Here is a 9,095-nt window from a genome sequence, read left to right on the forward strand (position 1 = left end):
ACGTACCTCTACTCTCTTCACCTCTCCTCTCTTCACGTACCTCTCCTCTCTTCACGTGCCTCTCCTCTCTTCACGTACCTCTACTCTCTTCACGTACCTCTACTCTCTTCACGCACCTCTACTCTCTTCACGTACCTCTCCTCTCTTTACCTCTCCTCTCTTCATGTACCTCTCTCTCTTCACTCTCCTTCTTCACGTACCTCTACTCTCTTCACCTCTCCTCTTTCACGTACCTCTCCTCTCTTCACGTACCTCTACTCTCTTCACGTACCTCTACTCTCTTCACTCCTCTCTTCACGTACCTCTACTCTCTTCATCTCTCCTCTCTTCACGTACCTCTACTCTCTCACTTCTCCTCTCTTTGACGTACCTCTCCTCTCTTCACGCACCTCTCCTCTCTTCACCTCTCTTCACCTCTCTTCATGTACCTCTACTCTCTTCACCTCTCCTCTTTCTTCACGTTCCTCTCCTCTCTTCACCTCTCCTCTCTTCACGTACCTCTCCTCTCTTCACGTACCTCTACTCTCTTCACCTCCTCTACTCTCTTCATGTACCTCTACTCTCTTCACGCACCTCTACTCTCTTCACGTACCTCTCCTCTCTTTACCTCTCCTCTCTTCATGTACCTCTACTCTCTTCACCTCCTCCTCTCTTCACGTACCTCTACTCTCTTCACCTCTCCTCTCTTCACGTACCTCTCCTCTCTTCACGTACCTCTACTCTCTTCACGTACCTCTACTCTCTTCACCTCTCCTCTCTTCACGTACCTCTACTCTCTTCACCTCTCCTCTCTTGACGTACCTCTCCTCTCTTCACGTACCTCTCCTCTCTTCACGTACCTCTACTCTCTTCACCTCTCCTCTCTTCACGTACCTCTACTCTCTTCACCTCTCCTCTCTTCACGTACCTCTCCTCTCTTCACGTACCTCTCCTCTCTTCACGTACCTCTACTCTCTTCACGTACCTCTACTCTCTTCACCTCTACTCTCTTCACGTACCTCTCCTCTCTTCACGTATCTCTACTCTCTTCACCTCTCCTCTTTCACGTACCTCTCCTCTCTTCATGTACCTCTACTCTCTTCACCTCTCTCAATTCACGTTCCTCTACTCTCTTCACCTCTCCTCTCTTCATGTACCTCTACTCTCTTCAATGTACCTATACTCTCTTCACCTCTCCTCTCTTCACGTACCTCTACTCTCTTCACCTCTCCTCTCTTCACGTACCTCTACTCTCTTCACCTCTCCTCTCTTCACGTACCTCTACTCTCTCCACCTCTACTCTCTTCACGTGCCTCTCCTCTCTTCACGTACCTCTCCTCTCTTCACCTCTCCTCTTTCATGTACCTCTCTCTCTTCACGTACCTCTACTCTCTTCACCTCTCCTCTCTTCACGTACCTCTACTCTCTTCACCTCTCTACTCTCTTCCGTACCTCTCACTCTCTTCATGTACCTCTACTCTCTTCACTCTCTCTCTTCACGTACCTCTACTCTCTTCACCTCCTCTACTCTCTTCACGTACCTCTCCTCTCTTCACCTCTCCTCTCTTCACGTACCTCTACTCTCTTCACCTCTCCTCTCTTCACGTACCTCTCCTCTCTTCACGTGCCTCTCTCTCTTCACCTCTCCCCTCTCTTCACGTACCTCTCCTCTCTTCATTACCTCTACTCTCTTCACTCTCCTCTCTTCACGTACCTCTACTCTCTTCACCTCTCCTCTCTTCACGTACCTCTACTCTCTTCACGTACCTCTCCTCTCTTCACGTACCTCTACTCTCTTCGTACCTCTCCTCTCTTCACGTACCTCTACTCTCTTCACGTTACCTCTACTCTCTTCACGTGCCTCTACTCTCTTCACCTCTCCTCTCTTCACCTCTCTCTTCATCTCTCTTCTCTTACCTCTCCTCTCTTCACCTCTCCTCTCTTCACGTACCTCTCACTCTCTTCACCTCTCCTCTCTTCACGTTCCTCTACTCTCTTCACCTCTCCTCTCTTCATGTACCTCTCCTCTCTTCACGTACCTCTACTCTCTTCACGTACCTCTACTCTCTTCACCTCTCCTCTCTTCACGTACCTCTCCTCTCTTCACGTACCTCTACTCTCTTCACCTCTCCTCTCTTCACGTACCTCTCCTCTCTTCACGTACCTCTACTCTCTTCACCTCTCCTCTCTTCACGTACCTCTCTCTCTTCATGTACCTCTACTCTCTTCACCTCTCTCTCTTCACCGTACCTCTACTCTCTTCACCTCTCCTCTCTTCACGTACCTCTCCTCTCTTCACGTACCTCTACTCTCTTCACCTCTCCTCTCTTCACGTACCTCTACTCTCTTCACCTCTCCTCTCTTCACGTGCCTCTACTCTCTTCACCTCTCCTCTCTTCACCTCTCTCCTCTCTTCACGTAACTCTCCTCTCTTCACGTACCTCTCCTCTCTTCACGTACCTCTCTCTCTTCACCTCTCCTCTCTCACGTACCTCTACTCTCTTCACCTCTCCTCTCTTCACGTACCTCTACTCTCTTCACGTAACTACTCTCTTCCGTCCTCTCCTCTCTTACCTCACCTCTCTTCATGTACCTCTACTCTCTTCACGTACCTCTCTCTCTTCACCTCTCCTCTCTTCACGTTCCTCTACTCTCTTCACCTCTCCTCTCTTCACGTACCTCTCCTCTCTTCATGTACCTCTACTCTCTTCACCTCTCCTCTCTTCATGTACCTCTACTCTCTTCACCTCTCCTCTCTTCACGTACCTCTACTCTCTTCACGCACCTCTCCTCTCTTCACGTACCTCTACTCTCTTCACCTCTCCTCTCTTCACGTACCTCTACTCTCTCCACCTCTCCTCTCTTCACGTACCTCTCCTCTCTTCACGTACCTCTACTCTCTTCACCTCTCCTCTCTTCACGTACCTCTCCTCTCTTCACGTACCTCTACTCTCTTCACCTCTCCTCTCTTCACGTACCTCTCCTCTCTTCACGTCCTCTCTCTTCACGTACCTCTACTCTCTTCACCTCTACTCTCTTCATCTCTCCTCTCTTCACGTACCTCTACTCTCTTCACCTCTCCTCTCTTCACGTACCTCTCCTCTCTTCACGTACCTCTACTCTCTTCACCTCTCCTCTCTTCACGTACCTCTCCTCTCTTCACATACCTCTACTCTCTTCACTTCCTCTCCTCTCTTCTTCCTCTCTCTCTTCACGTGCTCTCCTCTCTTCTACCTCTACTCTTCACCTCTCCTCTCTTCACGTACCTCTCTCTCTTCACGTACCTCTACTCTCTTCACCTCCCTACTCTCTTCACCTCCTCTACTCTCTTCACGTGCCTCTACTCTCTTCACGTGCCTCTCCTCTCTTCACGTCCTCTACTCTCTTCACGTACCTCTACTCTCTTCACCTCTACTCTCTTCTCTTCCTCTCCTCTCTTCACGTATCCTCTACTCTCTTCACCTCTCCTCTCTTCACGTACCTCTCCTCTCTTCACGTACCTCTACTCTCTTCACCTTCACGTACCTCTACTCTCTTCACCTCTCCTCTCTTCACACCTCTCCTCTCTTCACGTACCTCTACTCTCTTCACCTCTACCTCTCTTCACACCTCTCCTCTCTTCCGTACCTCTACTCTCTTCACCTCTCCTCTCTTCACGTATCTCTCCTCTCTTCACGTCCTCTACTCTCTTCACCTCTCCTCTCTTCACGTACCTCTACTCTCTTCACGTACCTCTACTCTCTTCACCTCTCCTCTTTTCACGTACCTATCCTCTCTTCACGTACCTCTACTCTCTTCACCTCTCTACTCTCTTCACGTCCTCCTCTCTTCATGTACCTCTACTCTCTTCACCTCTCCTCTCTTCACGTACCTCTACTCTCTTCACCTCTCCTCTCTTCACGTACCTCTACTCTCTTCTTCACCTCTCCTCTCTTCATGCCTCTACTCTCTTCACCTCTCCTCTCTTCACGTACCTCTCCTCTCTTCACCTCTCCTCTCTTCACGTACCTCTCCTCTCTTCACGTACCTCTACTTCTCTTCACCTCTCCTCTCTTCCACCTCTACTCTCTTCACCCTCTCCTCTCTTCACGTACCTCTACTCTCTCTCTCACGTTCTCCTCTCTTCACGTACCTCTCCACTCTTTCACCTCTCCTCTCTTCATGTACCTCTACTCTCTTCACGTACCTCTACTCTCTTCACCTCTCCTCTCTTCACGTGCCTCTACTCTCTCCCTCCTCTCCTCTCTTCACGTACCTCTCCTCTCTTCACGTACCTCTACTCTCTTCACCTCTCTCTCTTCACGTACCTCTACTCTCTTCACCTCTCCTCTCTTCACGTACCTCTCCTCTCTTCACGTACCTCTACTCTCTTCACCTCTCCTCTCTTCACGTACCTCTACTCTCTTCACCTCTCCTCTCTTCATGTCTCCTCTCTCTTCTCTTCACGTACCTCTACTCTCTTCACGTCCTCTACTCTCTTCACCTCTCCTCTCTTCACCTCTCCTCTCTTCACGTACCTCTACTCTCTTCACCTCTCCTCTCTTCACGTACCTCTCCTCTCTTCACGTACCTCTACTCTCTTCACCTCTCCTCTCTTCACGTACCTCTCTTCTTCACGTACCTCTACTCTCTTCACGTACCTCTACTCTCTTCACCTCTACTCTCTTCATCTCTCCTCTCTTCACGTACCTCTACTCTCTTCACCTCTCCTCTCTTCACGTACCTCTCCTCTCTTCACGTACCTCTACTCTCTTCACCTCTCCTCTCTTCACGTACCTCTCCTCTCTTCACCTCTCTTCTCTCTTCACGTCCTCTCCTCTCTTCACGTACCTCTACTCTCTTCACCTCTCCTCTCTTCACGTGCCTCTCCTCTCTTCACGTCCTCTACTCTCTTCACGTACCTCTCCTCTCTTCACTCTCTTCACCTCTACTCTCTTCCGTACCTCTACTCTCTTCACCTCTCCTCTCTTCACGTATCTCTCCTCTCTTCACCTCTCCTCTCTCTCTTCCACCTCTCCTCTCTTCACGTACCTCTACTCTCTTCACGTGCCTCTACTCTCTTCACCTCTCCTCTCTTCACGTACCTCTCCTCTCTTCACGTACCTCTACTCTCTCCACCTCTCCTCTCTTCACGTACCTCTCCTCTCTTCACGTACCTCTCCTCTCTTCACCTCTCCTCTCTTCACGTACCTCTACTCTCTTCACCTCTCCTCTCTTCACGTACCTCTCCTCTCTTCACGTACCTCTACTCTCTTCACGTACCTCTACTCTCTTCACCTCTACTCTCTTCACGTACCTCTCCTCTCTTCACGTACCTCTACTCTCTTCACCTCTCCTCTCTTCACGTACCTCTCCTCTCTTCACCTACCTCTACTCTCTTCACCTCTCCTCTATTCACGTTCCTCTACTCTCTTCACCTCTCCTCTCTTCATGTACCTCTCCTCTCTTCATGTACCTCTACTCTCTTCACCTCCTCTCCTCTTTCCACGTATCTCTCCTCTCTTCACGTACCTCTACTCTCTTCACTCTCTCTTCATCTCTCCTCTCTTCACGTACCTCTACTCTCTTCACCTCTCCTCTCTTCACGTACCTCTACTCTCTTCACCTCTCCTCTCTTCACGTACCTCTACTCTCTTCACGCTCTCCTCTCTTCACGTACCTCTACCTCTTCACCTCTCTTCTTCACGTACCTCTACTCTCTTCACCTCTCCTCTCTTCATCCTCTCCTCTCTTCACGTACCTCTACTCTCTTCACCTCTCCTCTCTTCACGTACCTCTACTCTCTTCACCTCTCCTCTCTTCACGTACCTCTACTCTCTTCACGTACCTCTACTCTCTTCACCTCTCCTCTCTTCACGTACCTCTACTCTCTCCACCTCTCCTCTCTTCACGTACCTCTCCTCTCTTCACGTACCTCTACTCTCTTCACCTCTCCTCTCTTCACGTGCCTCTCCTCTCTTCACGTACCTCTACTCTCTTCACCTCTCTACTCTCTTCACGTCCTCTACTCTCTTCACCCTCTACTCTCTTCACCTCTCCTCTCTTCACGTACCTCTACTCTCTTCACGTACCTCTACTCTCTTCACGTACCTCTCCTCTCTTCACGTACCTCTACTCTCTTCACCTCTCCTCTCTTCACGTACCTCTACTCTCTTCACCTCTCCTCTCTTCACGTACCTCTACTCTCTTCACCTCTCCTCTCTTCACGTACCTCTCCTCTCTTCACGTACCTCTACTCTCTTCACCTCTCCTCTCTTCACGTACCTCTACTCTCTTCACCTCTCCTCTCTTCACGTACCTCTCCTCTCTTCACGTACCTCTACTCTCTTCACCTCTCTTCACGTACCTCTTCTCTTCCTCTCCTCTCTTCACGTACCTCTCCTCTTCACGTACCTCTTCACGTGCCTCTACTCTCTTCACCTCTTCATCTCTCTCTCTTCACGTACCTCTACTCTCTTCACCTCTCCTCTCTTCACGTACCTCTCCTCTCTTCACGTGCCTCTACTCTCTTCACCTCTCCTCTCTTCACGTGCCTCTCCTCTCTTCACGTGCCTCTACTCTCTTCACGTGCCTCTACTCTCTTCACCTCTACTCTCTTCATCCTCTCCTCTCTTCACGTTCCTCTACTCTCTTCACCTCTCCTCTCTTCACGTACCTCTCCTCTCTTCACGTACCTCTACTCTCTTCACCTCTCCTCTCTTCACCTTACCTCTCACTCTCTTCACGTACCTCTACTCTCTTCACGTACCTCTACTCTCTTCACCTCTCCTCTCTTCACATCCTCTACTCTCTTCACGTACCTCTACTCTCTTCACCTCTCCTCTCTTCACGTACCTCTCCTCTCTTCACGTACCTCTACTCTCTTCACCTCTCCTCTCTTCATGTACCTCTACTCTCTTCACGTACCTCTACTCTCTTCACCTCTCCTCTCTTCACGTACCTCTACTCTCTTCACCTCTCCTTTCTTCACGCACCTCTCCTCTCTTCACGTACCTCTACTCTCTTCACCTCTCCTCTCTTCACGTACCTCTACTCTCTTCACCTCTCTTCACGTACCTCTACTCTCTTCACCTCTCCTCTCTTCACGCACCTCTCCTCTCTTCACCTCTCTTCACGTACCTCTACTCTCTTCACCTCTCCTCTCTTCACGTACCTCTCCTCTCTTCACGTACCTCTCCTCTCTTCACGTACCTCTACTCTCTTCACCTCTCCTCTCTTCACGTACCTCTCCTCTCTTCACGTACCTCTACTCTCTTCACCTCTCCTCTCTTCACGTACCTCTACTCTCTTCACCTCTCCTCTCTTCACGTACTCTCCTCTCTTCACGCACCTCTACTCTCTTCACGTACCTCTCCTCTTTTACCTCGCCTCTCTTCATGTACCTCTACTCCTTCACGTACCTCTCTCTCTTCACCTCTCCTCTCTTCACGTGCCTCTACTCTCTTCACCTCTCCTCTCTTCACGTATCTCTCCTCTCTTCACGTACCTCTACACGTCCTCTTCTCTCCACCTCTCACTCTCTTCACCCTCTCCTCTCTTCACGTACCTCTACTCTCTTCACCTCTCCTCTCTTCACGTAGCTCTCCTCTCTTCACGTACCTCTACTCTCTTCACCTCTCCTCTCTTCACATTACCTCTACTCTCTTCACCTCTCCTCTCTTCACGTACCTCTACTCTCTTCACCTCTACTCTCTTCATGTACCTCTCCTCTCTTTACCTCGTACCTCTACTCTCTTCACGTGCCTCTACTCTCTTCACCTCTCTCTCTTCACGTGCCTCTACTCTCTTCACCTCTCCTCTCTTCACGTACCTCTCCTCTCTTCACGTACCTCTACTCTCTTCACCTCTCCTCTCTTCACGTACCTCTACTCTCTTCACCTCTCTCTCTTCACGTACCTCTACTCTCTTCACCCTCTACTCTCTTCACCTCTCCTCTCTTCACGTACCTCTACTCTTTCACCTCTCCTCTCTTCACGTACCTCTCTCTCTTCACCTCTACTCTCTTCACGTACCTCTACTCTCTTCACCTCTCCTCTTTTCACGTACCTCTCCTCTTCACGTACCTCTACTCTCTTCACCTCTCCTCTCTTCACGTACCTCTCCTCTCTTCACGTACCTCTACTCTCTTCACCTCTCCTCTCTCTTCACTCTCTTCTCTTCACCTCTCCTCTCTTCACGTACCTCTCCTCTCTTCACGTGCCTCTACTCTCTTCACGTGCCTCTACTCTCTTCACTCTACTCTCTTCATCTCTCCTCTCTTCACGTGCCTCTACTCTCTTCACCTCTCCTCTCTTCACGTACCTCTCACTCTCTTCACGTACCTCTACTCTCTTCACGTACCTCTACTCTCTTCACCTCTCCTCTCTTCATCTCTCCTCTCTTCACGTGCCTCTACTCTCTTCACCTCTCCTCTCTTCACGTACCTCTCCTCTCTTCACGTACCTCTACTCTCTTCACCTCTCCTCTCTTCACGTACCTCTCCTCTCTTCACGTCCTCTACTCTCTTCACGTACCTCTACTCTCTTCACCTCTCCTCTCTTCACGTACCTCTCCTCTCTTCACGTACCTCTACTCTCTCACCTCTCCTCTCTTCACGTACCTCTCCTCTCTTCACGTACCTCTACTCTCTTCACCTCTCCTCTCTTCATGTACCTCTACTCTCTTCACGTACCTCTACTCTCTTCACCTCTCCTCTCTTCACGTACCTCTACTCTCTTCACCTCTCCTTTCTTCCACGCACCTCTCCTCTCTTCACGTACCTCTACTCTCTTCACCTCTCCTCTCTTCACGTTACCTCTACTCTCTTCACCTCTCTCTCTCTTCACGTACCTCTCCTCTCTTCCACGTTCCTCTCTCTCTTCCGTGCCTCTACTCTCTTCACCTCTCCTCTCTTCACAAACCTCTACTCTCTTCACCTCTCCTCTCTTCACGTGCCTCTCCTCTCTTCACGCACCTCTACTCTCTTCACGTATCTCCTCTCTTTACCTCTTCTCTTCATGTACCTCTACTCCTTCACGTACCTCTACTCTCTTCACCTCTCCTCTCTTCACGTACCTCTACTCTCTTCACCTCTCCTCTCTTCACGTATCTCTCCTCTCTTCACGTACCTCTACTCT

Source organism: Oncorhynchus keta, chromosome 34 (assembly GCF_023373465.1).
Source record: "Oncorhynchus keta strain PuntledgeMale-10-30-2019 chromosome 34, Oket_V2, whole genome shotgun sequence".
Taxonomy (NCBI): Eukaryota; Metazoa; Chordata; class Actinopteri; order Salmoniformes; family Salmonidae; genus Oncorhynchus; species Oncorhynchus keta.